The sequence below is a fragment of the Artemia franciscana genome, chromosome 11 (assembly GCF_032884065.1).
Source record: "Artemia franciscana chromosome 11, ASM3288406v1, whole genome shotgun sequence".
Taxonomy (NCBI): Eukaryota; Metazoa; Arthropoda; class Branchiopoda; order Anostraca; family Artemiidae; genus Artemia; species Artemia franciscana.
The window spans coordinates 27,871,978-27,892,114 of record NC_088873.1 but is presented as its reverse complement, the minus strand read 5'-3'; the positions used below and the strand labels follow the sequence as shown (position 1 = coordinate 27,892,114).

General features: G+C 34.0%; 2 protein-coding genes across 2 annotated transcripts in view; both read right to left on the bottom strand.

Moving 5' to 3' along the window:
* The window catches only part of LOC136033044 (protein shisa-3 homolog), an 83,742-nt gene that overhangs the window by 60,371 nt on the left and 3,234 nt on the right, over positions 1–20,137 (bottom strand). The gene's annotated exons all lie outside the window — the stretch shown is intronic.
* Positions 16,981–20,137, bottom strand: part of LOC136033045 (SET domain-containing protein 9-like) — a 35,529-nt gene continuing 32,372 nt past the window's right edge. The window contains exon 6 of the mRNA XM_065713619.1: positions 16,981–17,224. The gene's annotated coding sequence lies outside the window, so the exon portion shown is untranslated. The remainder of the gene's footprint in view (positions 17,225–20,137) is intronic.

Below are 20,137 nucleotides of genomic sequence, written 5' to 3'. Positions count from 1 at the left end.
GAAAGCCTAAGGACTTTTATCTTTCAATTGGTGATCTATTCATCAAACCACAAAACGAAAATGATTGTTCTTGGAGAAGAATGTTCTCTTTTTGAGAGATAAAAGATACGCTGTTGGAATTCTTCTTACTTTGTAAAAGCCACTAAAAGTTAGAAATGAGAGGTCAAATACTAACAGTGAAATAATAAGATTGACAGCAATGGTCTTGAGTACTTAAGTATTTACAATAAGTTTTATTTAGTGCATAACCAAAGAAGTTTATTTTGGGAAAGCTATACAGATGAAGAAAACAAGGGGGAGATGGGTCAATGCAGGTATTTTATGTGAAAATTGCACTATAAAGCAAAAATTATAAATTCTCTTCCGGTAGGTCCAAAAGCCCTTTTTGATTATTTTTGATTGCCTTTGCTCAATGTTGCATCTTTATCATCGTTGCAGAAAAAGCTGTTAACCTAATTAAGAGCCAGCCACGGCCCACAACAACCCAAAGTTTAAAAATGTGTTTAAAAAAAACTGTCTAGTGAGAGAAAATTACCATCTGTAGCTGATTCAGGAATGGAAAAGATTATTTCAATAGATCTTGATAGTTAAGTCTTATTTTGAAAATAAATTTACAGGAGTTTTCAAAAGGAGCCTGGTACCTCTCAAAAATGGCGCTAGATGGCAACAAAAGTCCACCATTAAAATTACAATTATTGATATTTTCAAATCGAAAATCCAATTCAGTACACATACAGCTCATTGCCTTGAAGAACAAGGAAAATCGCTTTTAGCATGGGTAGTACTGATGTATTCTCTTTTTTTACTCGTCTTTTTTTTTTCTTTTCTCCCCAGCTACGAGGCCCTGGAACATCTTGGAGAGCTGTTTGAAGCTTCATTTAAAATAAATTCTTATATCTAATCTCTGTTATAAATCTGACTTGAAAAAACTATCATAAAGTGCCATGTGGTACCGAAAAATAAAATTTGCTTGCCATTTGCGGAATAGAAAGGATGTACAGGGCACCAAAACAACACAAAGAGCTGTTTATGGGCTCATTTAAAAGCTAATTTTTATATTCAATCGCTTTTTATAACTTTGACTTGATAATGTGATAGTAGAGTGCCATATGGAACCCCAAAAACCGCATTTTAGGTTCTATTTCCATATGGAAGGGCTGGGAAGAATGAAAAGGATTACTATTACTAGATCCATGATTAAAAACCCTTATCCTAAGGTTCACAACCCCCCGTGTTCAATATTGCCCCATCCCAGCCCTCTTGATATTGTTCGTAAATAGTCTACTGACTAACAGAACTAGAAAGCTAAATGATAGAAAACTGTTTAAGGGCTCATTCAAAAACTAATCTATATATATATATATATATATATATATAAAATAAGTTGTTTGTTTGTGTGTCTGTCTGTCTGTCCGCATATGATGTCTGAATTATTTCATCATATACCAATTCAAAAACGAATGTATTCAAGCCGAAGTAGCTGAGTTGGTAAAGCGTTATGTTCCAGGTTCTAGGTCCGAGAGGTTCCAGGTTCGAACCTTGGCTACGAAAGAAGAAAAAAACTAAAAAAGGTAAAACTACAAAAAAAAAACTAAAAAGAAAATACTAAAAAAACTAAAAAAGGTAAAAAACTAAAAAAAGGTAAAAAACCTAAAAACTAAAAAAGAAAAAAAACTAAAAAAAACTAAAAAAAGGTAAAAACTACAAAAAAAAAATAAAAAAAAACTAAAAAAGGTAAATGTATTCAAGCCGAAGTACCTGAGTTGGTAAAGCGTTATGTTCCAGGTTCTAGGTCCGAGAAGTTCTAGGTTCGAACCTTGGCTTTAGCATTAATACAAAAGAAGAAAAAAAACTAAAAAAGGTAAAAACTACAAAAAAACTAAAAAGAAAATACTAAAAAACTAAAAAAGCTAAAAAACTAAAAAAAAGCTAAAAACAGGTAAAAAACTAAAACTAAAAAAGAAAAAAACTAGAAAAAAGGTAAAAACTACAAAAAAACTAAAAAGAAAAAAACCTAAAAACTAATAAAAAAACGAAAAAAACTAAAAACTGAAAAAGAAAAAAAACTAAAAAGGAAAAAACTGAAAAATAAAGGAGAAAAAGAAAACTAAAAAATAAAAACAAAAATGAAAAAAAATAAAAAAGGTAAAAACTACAAAAAAAACTAAAAAGAAAAAAGCAAAAAAAACTAAAAAAGCTAAAAAAAAGGCAAAACCAAAAAAAACAAAAAAGAAAAAAAGGAAAAAAACAAAAAAATTATTTCATCATATCAAACAGTTCGTGGTAACGAACTGTAGTAAGGAGCGACCCAGCTCAATAGCAAACGAAACTCTAAAAAACGGAATTTCGATGCCAAAAGATATAACAAAAGAATCGGATTTTTACTCTGATTTTAGAAATATAAGTTTCATCAAATTTAGTCTTTGTCATCAAAAGTTACGAGCCTGAGAAAATTTGCCTTATTTTGGAAAATAGGGGGAAACACCCCCTAAAAGTCATAGGATCTTAGCGTATCGGAAAATCCTATAGAAAAAATTTCAAGGTCCAATCTACAAAAATGTGGGATTTCGTATTTTTTGCCAGAAGACAAATCACGCGTGCGTGTTTATTTGTTTGTTTTTGTTTTTCCCAGGGGTCATCGTATCGACCAAGTGGTCCTAGAGTGTTGCAAGAGGGCTCATTCTAACGGAAATGAAAAGTTCTAGTGCCCTTTCTAAGTGACCAAAAAAATTGGAGGGCACCTAGGCCCCCTCCCAAGCTCATTTTTTCCCAAAGTCAACGGATCAAAATTTTGAGATAGCCATTTTGTTCCGCATAGTCGAAAACCATTATAAATATGTCTTTGGGGATGACTTACCCCTCACAGTCCCTGGGGGAGGGGCTGCAAGTTACAAACTTTGACCAGTATTTACATACAGTAATGGTTATTGGGAAGTGTACCGACGTTTTCAGGGGATTTTTTTGGTTTGGGTGTGGGGTTCAGGGGAGGGGGCTATATGGGAGGATCTTTCCTTGGAGGAATATTTCATGGGGAAAGGGAAATTCAATGAAAAGGGCGCAGGATTTTCTAGCATTACTATTAAAAAAAAAACAATGAAAATATAAACATGAAAATGTTTTTTCAATTGAAAGTAAAGAGAAGCATTAAAACTTAAAACGAACAGAGATTATTGCGCATATAAGGGGTTCCAAAAATACTTTAGCATAAAGAGCGAGGTATTTAGGAGAAGATAAATACTTCGCTCTTTATGCTAAAGTATTTTTAGTAATTTTAACTACTTATTCTACGGCCTTTCTGATTCAGGGGGTTATTCTTAAAGAATTGGGACAAAACTTAAGATTTAGTTTGAAGAGCGAGGTATTAACGAGGGGACAAAACCCCTCATATATAAAATCAAAAATATAAGAATATAAAAGTTTGTTACGTAAGTTAATTCTTAAGTTACGTATATTTTTCACTAATAAAAACGTTCGTTAAAAATTAAAAGTTCTAGTTGCCTTTTTAAGTAACCGAAAATTTGGAGGGCAACTAGGCCTCCTTCCCCACCCCTTATTTCTCAAAATCGTCTGATCAAAACTAAGAGAAAAGCCATTTAGCCAAAAAAAGAATTAATATGCAAATTTCATTTTAATAATATATGTACGGAGAGCCAAAATCAGACATGGATTAATTCAAAAACTTTAGAAATTAAATAAAAAAAACAAGTTTTTTGAAATGAAAGTAAGGAGCGACATTAAAACTTAAAACGAATAGAAATTACTCCGTATATGAAAGGGGCTTTTCCTCCTCGACGCCCCGCTCTTTACGCTAAAGTTATTTATTGTTTTAAAAAGTAGAGTTGCGAGAAAGAATCAACTTTAGCGCAAGGAGCGGGGTGTCGAGGAGGAAAAGCCCCTTTCATATACGGAGTAATTTCTATTCGTTTTAAGTTTTAATGTCGCTCCTTACTTTCATTTCAAAAAACTTGTTTTTTTTTATTTAATACCAATACAAAAACGAATGTATATACAGACCGGGACACAGGGAATAAAAAAAAAACTAAAAAGAAAATACTAAAAAAAACTAAAAAAGCTAAAAAACTAAAAAAAAAGGTAAAAACTAAAAAAAAACTAAAAAAAGGGTAAAAACTACAAAAAAAACTAAAAAGAAAAAAACAACTAAAAACTAATGAAAAAAACTAAAAAAAATAAAAAAAATAAAAACTGAAAAAGAAAAAAAAACTAAAAAAAGGAAAAAAACTGAAAAATAAAGGAGAAAAAGATAACTAAAAAAATAAAAATAAAATAAAAAAAAACTAAAAAAGGTAAATGTATTCAAGCCGAAGTAGCTGAGTTGGTAAAGCGTTATGTTCCAGGTTCTAGGTCCGAGAGGTTCCAGGTTCGAACCTTGGCTTTAGCAGAAGAAAAAAAATTAAAAAAGGTAAAAACTACAAAAAAAACTAAAAAGAAAATACTAAAAAAAATAAAAAAGCTAAAAAACTAAAAAAAGCTAAAAAAAAAAGGTAAAAAACTAAAAACTAAAAAGAAAAAAAACTAAAAAAAACTAAAAAAAAGGTAAAAACTACAAAAAAAAATAAAAACTAATAAAAAAAACTAAAAAAAAACTAAAAAAAACTAAAAACTGAAAAAGAAAAAAAAACTAAAAAAAGGAAAAAAAATAAAGGAGAAAAAGAAAACTAAAAAAATAAAAATAAAAATAAAAAAACTAAAAAAGGTAAAACCAAAAAAAAACTAAAAAGAAAAAAAACAAAAAAACAAAAAATTTATTTCATCATATACCAATTCAAAAACGAATGTATATACAGACCGGGACACAGGGAATATAAATGACGACCGGGACACTCAAAGAGAAATTACAGACTGGGACACCAGGACACAAATGACGACTGGGACGTGTGTGTCGACTGACCTCATGTTTGTGTGTCGACTGACGTCATGTTTGTCGACTATAAATGACGACTGGGACACAGGGACACAACTACAACGGGGACGCCGGGGGGATATATAAATGACGACGGATTGTTTTTCCCATGGACAATTATATGTTGCATGTTCAAGAGTCGGTAAACCTGACAATCTATTTATATGTACAGACAATGGGACAGCGAAGAATGTTGTATATTCGCAAGTTTTACGTAGTTAAAAACATATATATATATATATATATATATATATATATATATATATATATGTATATATATATATATATATATATATATATATATATATATATATATATATATATATATATATATATATATATATATATATATATATATATATACATATATATATATATATATATATATATAGATATATTCACAGGTGGGACACAGGGACACAACTACAATGGTGCGTAACGACTTACGCGCGCGGGGGGGCTTTGGGGCGCGAAGCGCCACCCCAACAGCTAGTTTTTATATATATTCGCTTCTTGTAAATTCAACTTGATAATGACATCATAAAGTGCAGTATGGTGCTTAAAAAACCTAATTTGTGCTTCTTTTTCCAATTTTTAAAGAAAATTCCAAAAAACAGCTTTTTCCAGTCAAAAGAGGAATTTTTCAAAATCTAAGTAGGGGCAAAAGCTAGGGGGAAGGCACGCCCCCCATCAATTGCCATCAATAGAACTGGTACGCAAGCTACTATGTAGAGAGATGTTAAAAGGCTCAATTCAGAGCTATTGAGCATTTCAGCGTGCTTTTTAAAGACTTATAGTTGAAAAGAGCATTAAAAAGCCGAATCAAGTGGTGATAAAACTTTGAGGTCTAGTTTATCCTATTGTCTTAAATTTCTAATATGTAATAAAAACGTGATTTCAAAAGGCAAATAGTATAAAGACGACTCTAATGAGCAAGACACTTTACTATAGCGGTATCAGCTCTGCCTTGTGGCCATGGTAACGTAGACGCACCTGTGCTGGTTATCCTGAAAGGACGTGGACATAAACGGCATAAGGCAGTGGTCAGCAAAGTGTGGCTCCAGAGCCACACTTTGCCACACAGAGCCAAACAGCCGGCAACGTGTGGTTGTTTGGTCCTTTAAGTGCGCCTCTGGCACAGATATCCATGAAACGCACAATAATATTTACACTAGAAAAAGATTGGTAAGACAAAAAATTGCATCTTATTTTGATAAATTAAAATTCTTCTATAAACTGAGAACACGTGTAATTTTTTATTTGTGTCCAACGAATTTAAGAACAAAGTAGAAATTATGAACAGAATTAAAGAGTTACAATTGTCCTCCAAAACCATTAAAGATAGAACAATCAAAATTTATTGGAATATAAACACACAGCATATGGAAGATCTGAAATTTGTGTCGGCTTTATCAAAGGCAGTCGACAAGTCTTGTGACATAAATAATCCAGCACAAGTTTCCCTTTTTTAGATTTATGTCTCATTCAGGCCTCAAAGGAGAACTTTTAGGATAATCAAACAGTTCGTGGTAACGAACTGTAGTAAGGAGCGATCCGGCTCAATAGTAAACGAAACTCTAAAAATCGGAATTTTGATGCTAACAGATACATCAAAAGAATCGGATTTTCGCGCTGATTTGAAATATATACGTTCAAATTTAGTCTTTGTCATAACAAGTTACGAGCCTGAGAAAATCTACCTTATTTTGGAAAATAGATTTTTGTTAAGATCACAGAATCTTAACGAAAATCACACCATCGCGTATCAGAGAACCCTATAGCAAAAATTTCAAGCTCCTATCTACAAAAATGTCGAATTTCGTATTTTTTGCCAGAAGACAGATCACGGGTGCGTGTTTATTTGTTTTTTTCAGGGGTCATCATACCGACCAAGTGGCCCTAGAATGTCGCAAGAGGGCTCATTCTAATGGAAGTGAAAAGTTCTAGTGCCCTTTTGGAGTGACCAAAGAAAATTGGAGGGCACCTAGGCCTCCTCCCACGCTCATTTTTTTCCCAAAGTCAACGGATCAAAATTTTGAGATAGCCATTTTGTTCCACATAGTCGAAAATCATAATAACTATGTCTTTGGGGATGACTTACTCCCCACAGTCCCTGGGGGAGGGGCTGCAAGTTACAAACTTTGACCAGTATTTACATACAGTAATGGTTATTGGGAAGTGTGCAGACGTTTTCAGGGGATTTTTTTGGTTTGGGGGTTGGGTTGAAGAGAGGGGGCTATGTGGGTGGATCTTTCCTTGGAGGAATATGTCATGGGGGAAGAGAAACTCAATGAAAAGGGCGAAGGATTTTCTAGCATTACTATAAAGAAAAACAATTAAAAAATAAACATGAAAAAGTTTTTTTCAATTGAAAGTAAGGAGTAGCATTAAAACTTAAAACGAACAGAGATTATTGAGCATATGAGGGTTCTATAAATACTTTAGCATAAAGAGCGAGATATTTAGGAGGAGATAATTACATCGCTCTTTATGCTAAAGTAATTTTAGTAATTTCAACTACTTATTCTACGGCCTTTTTGATTCAGGGGTCATTCTTAAAGAATTGGGACAAAACTTAAGATTTAGTATAAAGAGCGAGGTATTAACAAGGGGACAAACCCCCTCATATACATAATAAAAATATAAGAACATAAAAGTTTGTTACGTAAGTTCATTCTTAAGTTACATATATTTTTTACTAATCAAAACGTTCGATAAAAATTAAAAGTTCTAGTTACCTTTTTAAGTAACCAAAAAACTGGAGGACAGCTACGCCTCCTTCCCCACCCCTTATTTCTCAAAATCGTCTGATCAAAATTAAGAGAAAGCCGTTTAGCCAAAAAAAGAATTAGTATGCAAATTTCATTTTAATAACTTATGTGTGGAGAGTCAAAATCAAACATGCATTAATTCAAAATCGTTCAGAAATTAAACATAAAAAAAACTAGTTTTTTTAACTGAAAGTAAGGAGCGACATTAAAACTTAAAACGAACAGAAATTACTCCGTATATGAAATGGGTTTTCCCCTCCGCAATCCCTCGCTCTTTACGCTAAAGTTTGACTCTTTGCCACAATTCTAATTTTTAAAACAATAAAAAATTTTCACTTTTTTTAGTTTTTTTTATATTTAATTACCACTCAAAAGCCAGACACGTAGAAAGATATCGCAACTGCTGTAACTGAGTGTATGGATAAACATCATATTCCCTCCAATAAAATTGTGTTGATTTCAACAGATGGGATCAAAAGTTTTACCAGCCTAAGAAAAAGGGTATGTTGCTATTTTGAAAGAAAAAATTGATCACGAAATACTTGTTCACCATTGTACCGTTCATCAAGAAGCACTTCGTGCGCAAACATTACCGGAAAAAAATTGTGAATTTACGGAATTAGTGATGAAGTCCTTCTTATGTAAAGCTCTTAGTCATTGCCAATTCAAAGATTTTTTATTTGAAGTGGAGATTGAGAACACTGATCTTCGGCTCCATAACAAGGTAAGCTGGTTATCAAGAGAGGACGTTTCCAAACGTTTCGCGTCCCTTTTTCTAGAAATTAATGCATTTCTCTTTGAGAAGGGCCTTCAATATCCAGAAATAACCGACGATTTGAGGATTCAAAACTTTTATGTCGTGGTAGACGTTATGTCCATACATATTCATGTTCCCATAGCCCATACAATATTCAGTATTCCATGTTGAGTCATGCTCAATCTTTATCGCAGTTTCACCAACAAGCTCATTATGCATTTCGTTAAAGATGTTATTGACTTAAAGGACTGCATCTGAATTTAAATCTGTTGATATAGCATCAATAACAGCATTAAAGTTCGCACGCACTTTGTTTTAACCAATTTGTCTTTATACTCGTTATACATATTATCAGCCAATCTTTTTTTTTTTTATTTTACTTGCAATCCAATTTTCTATTATTATATCATTTTTTTTTACATCGGTAACAGTTCCTATACGTAGACAAAATATGGCTCATGACACTGCTACAATAGCACACCTGTCTTCATCTTGTTTTCTTTTGAATGTTAATACCATAAAACTGATGAAACCATTTATCAGCCAGTAACGTGTTGCCAGAAGCACTAGTACGAAGCTTGACCTCATCGTCAACTGTTAGTTTTTTGTTTACATGTCTTTGAGTACCAACTTCTTGGGAAATGTTACTTTTGCACATCCACCGTTACCATACTTGGATTCTTTTGGCACACCAAAGAAATTTAATCTCTTACTTGTATGACAATGCACACATACGTTTCCAATGTTTCCATTAGTGCTTGTTCCATAGTTTAGATAATCTTGTTTACGAGCATTCATTGCTAGGATACCTCTATATATTGCATGTATAGTGTCTTGAAGTAATTTATCTTCATCTTTACAATAAGATAAAATAAAAAGTATTTTACCAGAAAGTAAGGAGCAACATTAAAGCTAAAAACGAACAGAAATTATTACGTATATGAAATATATGATGCATCTACTTCCAACCTTTCCCTCATGGTCGTAGAAACTTTGGAGGATGCTCATGCTATCAGAAATTAAGAGTTCTAGTCCTGTTTCTATGAGTCGGAAGCAATTGGTGACCAGCCCACCCCTGTCCTAAAACTGTTCTCGATATCTGGTGCTTATGTTGCCCTTTAGGGCATCTGATCGACATTTTGAAACACCTATTTTGTACTTTCTATGTGGCTACTCAATTTTACGTGTGCATGGAAATTGTGCATGGGGGGATTATCAGGGGGAGAATTTTCCACGGAGTGAATTGTTTACGGGGGAATTTTCAACTGGGGGCGAATGGTACTTGTATATTATACCAACAGTTGATCTCTTTAAAAGCGGTTTCTCTGTGCGACCCGGAGTCAGCTTAGCCTGCGTAAGATAAACCACTATGCAGTTATATTTTAATTAAAGATTTAATACATAAAGTTGGTTAGGCTAGGTATCTAATACAAGATGCTCTGGATGGCCTGCTTTCCATAATTATCTGTTGTAGTTTCAACAATTTTGTTACTTGAGCATTACATTTTCATCAGATCTGGTATATTTCATTATGATTAACCTAACTTCACTCTTGAGTGTGGTCAGTATAATGCACAAGTACCAGGCAATTTTCCTGGGAGACACCAGCCCCCCCCTCTGCGTATGTGAGTTGGTTGGTATATAAAACACTAACCATTATCACTTGGCTATATTCCTGTTTGCTGTTTCTATTTTGTATGTTTTCTGTTTATTTTGAGTTTTAATCCGGCTCATTACTTTCACTTAAGAAATTGTATTAATATTTGAAAGGCTCTAGGAGGAAGTACTTTGAGCTGGAGGATGTTTTGTTTTTATATGAAACGATAAAAGCTCAAAGATGTTAAAACAGTTTTCTGGTCATCAAAGTTTTTCCCGTTTGATAAAGAAGCATTAAAGTTACTATTTAACAGGAGACGTCTGCATATACGACAATATTTCATCAAAATAAATCTGGGTTCTTATCAATACCTTTTACTGACTATAGTTTCCTAGTAAAATTTCCATTAAAACGTATAAACCAAACGACTATACAACATAAGTTGGCGAAGTTTTCTGTCCGTTGAAAAAGTAAAAAAAAAAAAGTTATTTCTCCACGTCGAAGAAAATTTCCCCAGTGGCTTTTTCCGAAGCAAGATAAATGGTTTCAAGAAACTAGTTCTTTGTGTCGTCTGGCTTCAGAAAAGGATGTGAAGGGATATGCAGTCGAAAATAGATTTCCCAAGAAAAATCTCTTTCTCTTTAGGTAATTTAATTTTTTCACTGCTGAGAAGAAATCGAAGAAACAAAGTTAACGTACAATCCGTGAAATCATTTTGGATGGGGACTGTGATTTGCCTTTTCCATTTTTTTTTTTTATTCAATTCCTTCTATTGTGGACACATAAAAATTGTAAATATTTAAAGTCAGAAAACAAAGCTTTGTTAACAACCAGAAATTCACAGTTCAAACCAAGGGTCTATGGGTTCAAACTAGTTCACATATGGTATAATTATATGCAAGGTTGTTATAATAACTAAAAAATCACCAAAAATAAACCGAAATTTTTATATTAGATCGCCAAATCTAATTACTTAACGTATTTTCGTAACAATAGTACAAAATGTTTCAAAATAAACTTGGTAAAACGCATTATAATAGGTTTAAAAGTATATGAAAGGATCCCTAACTACCCACAAAATGGTTGTGACTTTCCGTTACCATTTATTTCGTCGAGTTAAACGCATAGTTTACACAAAAGCAAAAAGCCAATAATAACTATAAGCCATTCTTTTGTAATTGACCATTATTTCTTTTCTGTTAAACGACCTTAACATGCAAGTCCAGAAAGACTTCCGAGCCTATAAATGTATGACTGGCCAAGCACTCGCCTTAGCATGAACTTTCAGCTACACATGGTCGGCTCTCCTTATTTTAGAGCTCTTGAAGATGCATCGTGTTCTCATCAGTCTTCGTTCATTTTTTCCTATTGTTGTAGTTTAAAAATCAGTAGTTTAGTTTATTCTTTTTTTTTAAGTCGGCAAATCAATCCATTTTTCAATAGGGTTTTCAACACGTTTTGATTGTGTTGTTTAATTGCAACTAGCAATGAATTTTCAAAACAATTCTTTTATTGTTTGTTATTTGTTATTGTTAGTATGTTAAAACAATTTTCAAAACAATACTACTACAACTATTATTACTACAAAATGGCATGGATGCAATATTTCAGGAATGGAATGGGGTATTAACTTGAAACATTCAGGAAATGTTGAGCGGTATGTAAAACTAAAACAAAAGACACTTGAGGATCCATATTGTCAAAAAAGCGTGCGCACAACAGCCCAGTAGGAGCTTGAAGTATTACGTTGGAACTTTCAGGCAGGTTGTTGGGGATATTGAAATGAATTAAAAGACACTATATACATCCAAGGATGTTTAAATTGAATTAAAGTCCATTAAATTAAAACTTTCAAGGCATTTTGAGAAGGATAGTGAATTCAATCAAAAGAAACTCTGTGTCTCCAAGTTGTCAAAAAGGGTGCATCTGCAATGTCTCAGAAATGGCTAAGGACGTTCAGCTGAAACTTTCAGGCCATGGCAATTGAACTAATCGACAGATACTGTATGCATCTATATGGTCAAAAGGGCACGTTTTCAGTATCTCAGGAATAGCTAAGGGTGTTCAGATAACACTTTCAGGTTATTTTGTGGGGAATGTTGAACCAAATTAAAAGAGAATATATGCATTCAAGGTTGTCAAAGGATGACAAATAAAAACACAGCTCAAAATAAAAATTGTTTTCAGTAAAGAGCAAAAAACTTTCTGGTCTTTAGAAGACCTAGAAGACAATAGTTCTACTCCGTTTGTGGTAGTTTTAGCAGAACTAGTGATAGTTATGTTCATTTTCTGGGTATTCTTTTTGATGAGAATCTCTGTTTCAGGCATCATATTGGTCAAATAAAATATCAAGGGATCTCGGAATTCTTAGAAAGCTCAAAACATATTTCTCCCGGGTCGATTCAAAAAATATTGTTTCACTTTTTAACTCGGTCTTGTTTCTCATATTTTTCACTATATGAATGTCAGCATTCCTTCTTTCATTCTTATTTTTCTTCTTCTTTATCTTTCTTTCATTAGCATCCTGTTTCTTTCACTATAGAAGATATATGACAAAGCAAGGAAATCTTATCTTTGAAACAAACAGTTCTATTAACAAGTTACTGCTCGATTTGAATTCACTTTATATGATTTCATTTGTGTCCTTCGTTTTTCTACAATTACACAGTGATGTTCGTGCAGCCATAATCATTCCAATTTTGAATTAATCGGATTCCATTCAATCTATCAGTCTGATAAGACTTCACCCCCTGCCTGTGCCTGGAATATTTTACCAGAGTATGCTAGAAGTGTCTAAACTTCTCGATAATTAGAAACAAACCTCCCCAACATTATTCTCGAAAGACATACTTTGCTCATGTCATTTTAAACTATTCCTGAAGCAAATGGGGAATTTCCTAAGGCTATTAGCAAGTGTTGATGTCCTTACAAATTGCTTTTGCAAGTAAGATAAGATTATTCATCTTAAAATACACATACAATATTACATTTTACTTTTCTGCCAGAGGCTCAGTGGGCTGTAAAAAGTGGGGCAGACAAACGAGTCACCCATTCAGAGAAAAAAATAATCACTCACAGAGAGAAGAGCAAAAGGGAGAAAAAAAATACAAATAAAACAATATCTAAAGAATAAAAACGAAATAGATTGAATAAACTAAATTAATTATGTAGACTAAATAGACCCCAATAAAATAATAAAATACAGGAAAAATAAACAGAAAAAAAATAACATATAATAAATAAACAGATAAAAATAGCTTCTAAGAAGCCAAAGAATTTTCAGAAAATTTCTTGAACAAAATGAATGAGTGGCACATTTGAGCTGATTCAGACAACTTATTCCGTACAATATGACTCGCCATTAAATGATTAAAATCTGACCTTACAGAAGGAGTAAAAGGAATTTGTATATTTTTTTTATTGCTAAGATTGTAATCAATCTATCAGAGGTAAAAGAAGGCGGAACACTTAGAGGCTGGGGGATATCACCATGAAGCTAAGAAAAAGTAAAACATGTACAAAAAAGAATAAACAGTGACTCGAGATCGAGTAAAGGGACAACTCCTGAACGATTATTTTCTAGAAGGAAGTTTCTAGCTTTATTGTAAACCTTAAAAAGTGGTTTTAATAGAGAACGAAAGGTTGATCATCCATACTATTGGACAATAAGAAACGTAAGACTGGGTGAAGCAATGAAAAAGGATTTTCAAGATTGACTCAGGAAAAGTATGTTTAACCTTCCTTAAAAAACAGACTCCTGCAAATCTTCATTTTAATCAAATCAGTGTGACGCTTGAAAGACAGGTTTTCATCAACAAGAATGCCCAAAAAACGAACACATCGATCTTTATATTTATGCAACTATTATACCGATGAAACTTACATAGTCTCCATTTAACTATACTGATATATTATGTCTGATACAATTTTTCGGACTTATAGAGTATAGTTTATGTTACAATGGGACATGTCCGTCTCTTACTTGATTGTCCATCTTTACTATAATATTTTTATACCATTTGCTATTACAGTATTGAAAAAATTGCAGTTTTCCGCAAAAATAGATTTTATTTTAAAAACTGATTTTTTTTTTTCAATTACAAAAGACACTAGATGGAGCAATTTCCTTTGAAATGAGCCATTAAACAGCTCTCTATGATTTTCCAGTGCCCCGCTAACTGTGGAGGAAAAGAAAGAAAAAAAAAATGCCGTACACGCAGAATATCGCAGATGAAGCAACTTGTCTTGTTTTCCAAGCCCATAGATTTTACTAATTATTCAAGCCAAGGGACAGTAAGTTTCCTATAAAAAGATTTAGGACATGGCGGTTCTAATACTGTACTTCTTGTTTTGATCTGACACTATTTTCAGAAGTCAAGGACTATTACATTTTTTAGCACTGAACTGGTCGTCTCGAATAAGGTTGTTAGCTACCGCTGAAACCCGGATAAATTATCCCATTCGGCTGTTGAATTTTAGATAACTAGAAACAAACCTGAGAAGCACGCGAAAAAAAAAATCAAGAAACTGTACTTAGTAAAATTCAGGGTAAGATAATTAAAATCAAGCCATAAAATTACTATCTCAAATAAACTCTCCAGATTTAGTCAAAGCTCTGATTCACAATTTTCCGAAATGGCAAGTGTGCTGTAATCAGCAAACCAAACAAGGACATCAGAAGAAGGCGATGTATAGTTGTCACTGTGGGCAAGGGACGGTTTAGGATGACAAAGTCTACTACTTTTTTACTACACAAAAAAAAAATCATTTATAGACATCAAAAATAACCCAGGTCCTAAATCTGATCCCTGGTGGACACCTTTCAAATAAGATTATAACCAAGAAAATACATTTCCCCTAATACCAATATGAGACATCTTCGATAGAAGATTTTCATGAGTTAAGGAATCGAATGCCTTACGAATGCTTCACTGTAGCACTGGTGTTGTAAATTTTCAGCAACAGACCTTACGCAAGAGGAGCACAAAGTTAGAATAGAACTAAACGAGGGAGTACAACAAATAATAACTCACATTTGAACAAACGATTCCTATGTCTGATAAATCACCATATTTCAGTAATATAGTCTTTAGATATGTGTTTTTTTTAATCATTAGAATAGAAGTAAACGAGGGGGTAAAACAAATAACAACTCACATTTGAACAAAACGATTGTCCTATGTCCAATCAATTGCCATATCTTAGTCATATTAATACCTTTTACAGCATCATAACATATCGGAGGCAATAAATATTCAGTTTTCTTTCTTTATTATGACATTCAATATCTTACATATTTTTCTTGGGATAAAAAAGATGAAATATAAGAACAAAGCTTCCCATATTTTCTAACTAGAATCTTTTTATTGTCTTCAATTCCCTCTATCATACTCCTGTCTGTGTTACTCCAATGAAGATACACTACAGAGATTCAGCCAAGGTCTTTAACCACAGACAAGAAATGTCGAAAAGAAGGTTTGTATTTCCTTTTTTCCCCAGCTATTTCCGCAATTTATCTTCCCATTCCCCAGTAAACGCAAGGCTATAAACTGACTCGAAATTCCTGTTTAAAAGAGGGAACCAGATTTTGCAGCATAATTCAGTATAAATATTGATTTAGTATGGATTTTTCTATTATTTAAAATATAAGCATTAAATGATTTTTTTTTCAACAGTAACAGATTTTAGTAATTATACGCCTAACTCAAATCTCTGTAAATTAGCTGATCGTACACTAAGTTAAAAATCATGAATGTTTTTCTCAATATGTGAGCAGTAAAGACTGTCAGTCCATTTTTTCTGTCGTTCGTTATTATTACTTCAGTAATTGATTAAATAACTAAACTGCTCACTCATATAACTCATTTGGCATAACTCCGAGCAAGAATGATAAAATGAAACAAACTCGTTGTAAGAAAACGCCACTACCTGGAACACCAAAATACAGCACCAGCATAATAGGTAATGTGTAAAAGTACCCAGAGGTAAATGCGTAAGGGAGCTCCATCACGATTGTAATGAACCCTTTAAAATTACAGTAACATGGCACTTTGTTAGTTATTAAAAAAAAATTCTATATAAAACGCTAAGATATTTAAACAGGTATTTTCAAATTTAAGGATTTACAGAAGCCAAAGACTTGAAACCAATTCTTAACTTGACATAAGGTCAATTAGTCTGAAGGCCCATGTTTAAAAACTTGATAAAATAGCGACCTGAGGGATACAAGCGTTCTGAAGAAGGTTTAAAATAGACCCTGTTGATTACTAATGTCTCGGAAATATAATTACTAAACGTGTGCTTGGTGCGTTTGCGCAATTCTGCTCGTTAATTTCTTATTTATTCGGACTAAGTTCAGCTTTCCACTAAATAAAATGTAGCTGTTATCCTAATGCCCAGCCAGGAATCAGGTAACCACTAACTTACCAAAATTCTGACACCAACGTCAATTCACGATCAATGAAATCCGTATTGATGTATCAAAATACAAGACCCTAAGAGTTACACCAGGGCCGAAAAACCCTGAACTTAAGGGATCTGCATGGGTCGACCTGTTAGTCGTTAATACGTTGGCATACCCGTAATCACCCACATTATTTATCGGGACAGTTTAATGGCTTTAAGGTACTAGAAACTTGGTTAATGAGGTGCTTGGACTAGAGAAAACCTTTCATTCCAGTGGTTGTAATGAGCGGAGCGTTGCAATGCCCACGAAGGTGCTGTGGAGTAATACCTCTCTTCTTATTATGAAAAATGTTTCTGACATTTATTTTAATGCTTTATTTAACTAAACTGATTGCTTCATAATAGAGTGATGTATAAGTACGTACTAGTTAATATGAAGTAGGGTCTAGCTAATATGAAAGCAACTAGGAAATAGAACTCATATTTCACTGTTTCCTAAGGTATACTTCCCTATAAGATGGACAAAGACTACACCAAACGATAAGTTTCAATTGAGAGAAGTAATACAAACTGACTTTTAAAAGAAGCCATCATTCCTAACGGCAATTCTCTGTACCAGACTTGGGACACGTCTGCCGTGCTTGGCATAATTTTACCATGCTTGGCAAAGTTTCACCACGCTCGGCACAGTTCCACCACACTTGGCACAGTTCCACCATACTTGATACACTTCCATCACGCTTGGGACAGTTCCACTACGCTTGGCACGCCACCTAGTGAACAGGATTTCTGAAAACGATCATCCCACCGTCTTTTGTAAACATCGAAAATGAAATTCACCAAAACATGACCCAAACATGAAATCAAAATCACAACAAAACTCTAGCATTGCCAATGGCAAAGAGCAATAAGGCTCCAATGCATTAGAATACATTCGTTTCTCTCCCAGATGGATTATAAGATATGCAAGCCGCCCATTATTAACATTAAATAAAAAAAAAACTAGTTTTTTTAACTGAAAGTAAGGAGCGACATTGAAACTTAAAACGAACAGAAATTACTCCGTATATGAAATACCGTATTTCAAACAGTAAGCTGTACAAAAATGTAGTTTTACCCTTTTCTAGGGCTATAATGAGAGAAAGGTTGAGATGGCTGGGATACTTTCTTCATATGAAGGGTGGCAGATTACCAAAGATTGCCATTTTCAGTCGACCATCTAGGACAAGGCAAAATACAAGTTGTCCCCAAATTTTGTGGAAGGAGGTTGTAAGGAAAGATCTAAGGGGAATGGGAATTTCTTGGGATGGTGTAAAAATAGGGTCTTCGAATAGACTGGGATGGAGGTGTGAATATCTGTGTTGGCCTCCAGGGCTTCGTGTTGCAGTGTGTTGTTAATAGTTGAAATAGAAGAGATTATGGAAGTGCCCTTTTCGTTCTTCCAGCCTTTCCATCGAAGCTATGACACCCAAAACTCACTTTTTAGGTGATTATGGCATTTTAGGAATGGCGTTATCAAGCCAAATTTCTAAAAAAGCGATTATACATAAAGAATTAGCTATTAAATGAACCCTAAAAAAGACCTCTACGATATTACAGGGTCTCACTCAGCCTTTTCATTCCAGTAATGGTGTCCAACGCGCAATTTCAGGGTGAATGATGGCGCTATCAAATCAAACTTTTAAAATCAATTAAGACATGAAAATTAGCTTTTAAATGAGTCCTTAGACAGATCTCTATGACGCTCCAGTGCCCAACTAGTTGCCGAAAATGATGAATGATGATGGCTAACGAGAAGATCGATCGAATAGCTTCACTTAACAAGAAAATCGATTAAAAAAAAAGAGTATGGTGATTGTTCATCCAAGTTGGATTTTACTTCTGATGTTATTTTAGTGCTTAAGTGGTGGGAAGATATTGCTAATTATGCATCTAAATCAATTTTTCTTAGATCTGTAAATAAGTGTTTAACTACTGACCCATTATACCATGAAATCTGCTTCAGGTCAACTGTTTTCAGAAGGAAGTAAATTCAACATTAATTTTTTAGCTAAAAAATCTGTTTATTTGGCACTGATTAGTTTTGCTTAAAAAATAAAGAGCAACAATATCCTGCTTCGTTCTGACAACATAGCAGCAGTAGCAAATATAAATAAAATGCGAGGATCAATTTATAAGGTCTTTAATTATTCTCTTAATAAGATTTGGCAGTTACTTTTCCGGGGCAAAGGCTAGATCTCTGCAGAACATTGCTCAAATTTGTCAATATTGCAGATAAAGCGTCAAGAAAATTTGATGATTAAAAAGAATGAACAAGAGCTAAGAGCTCATACGGCACTTGTGACGAGGCAAGAAGAGCTAAGAGCTCATACGGCACTTGTGACGAGGCAAGAAGAGCTAAGAGCTAAGAGCTCATATGGTATGAGCTCTAACAAAATTCTAAGAATTAATAGATTGATTTAAGAGGAAAATCAGAGACTTAATGCCGGTCAGTATTTAAAATAAGAGCTCTGAGTCATGATGTCCTTCTAAATATCAAAATTCATTAAGATCCGATCACCCACTCGTAATTTATAAATACTTCATTTTTTCTAATTTTTCCTCTCCCTTTCGCCCCCCAGATGGTCGAATCTTGGAAAACGACTTTATCAAGTCAATTTATGCAGCTCCCTGACACGCCTACTAATTTTCATCGTCCTAGCACGTCCAGAAGCACCAAACTCGCCAAATCACTGAACCCCTCCCCCCAACTCCACCAAAGAGAGTGAATCCAGTACGGTTACGTCAATGGCGTATCAAGGACATTTGCTTATTCCATCCACCAAGCTTCATCCCGATTCCTCCACTCCAAGTGTTTTCCCAGATTTCCCCGTCCAACTCCCCCCAATGTCCAAATATCTGGTCGGATTTGAAATAAGAGCTCTGAGACATGGATTCCTTCTAAATATCAAGTTTCATTAGGATCAGATCACCTATTCATAAGATAAAAATACCTCAATTTTCACGTTTTCCAAGCATTCCGGTTTCTTCCTCCAACTCCCCCCAAGATCACAGGATCTGTTCGGAATTTAAAATGAGAGCTTTAAAGCACAAGATCCTTCTAAATATCAAATTTCATTAAGATCTGGTCATCCTTTCGTAAGTTACAAATACCTCATTTTTCCAAATTAACCCCCCCCCCCCCTCCCCAACCCCACCAAAGAGAGTAGATCCAGTCCGGTTATGTCAGTCACGCATCTTAGACAGGTTTTTATTCTTCCTATCCAGTTTCATCCTGGTCTATGCACTTTAAATATTTTCTAAGATTTCCGCCCCCCCCCCCAACTGCCCCCCAATGACGCTGGATCCGGTTGAGATTTAAAATAAGAGATCTGAGTTAAGAGGTCCTTCTAAATATGAAGTGTCATGAAGATCCGATCACCCCTTCGTAAATTAAAAATACGTCATTTTTCTAATTTTTCAGAATTAACCCCCCCCTCCCAATAGAGCGGATCCGTTCCAATTATGTCAGTCACATATCTAAGGCTTCTGCTTATTTTTCCCCACCAAGTTTCATCCGATCCCTCCAATCTAAGCGTTTTCCATGATTTTAGGTCCCCCCAAACACCCCCAATGTCATCAGATCTGGTCAGGATTTAAAATAAGAGCTTCGAGACACGATATCGTTCTAAATATCAAATTTCATT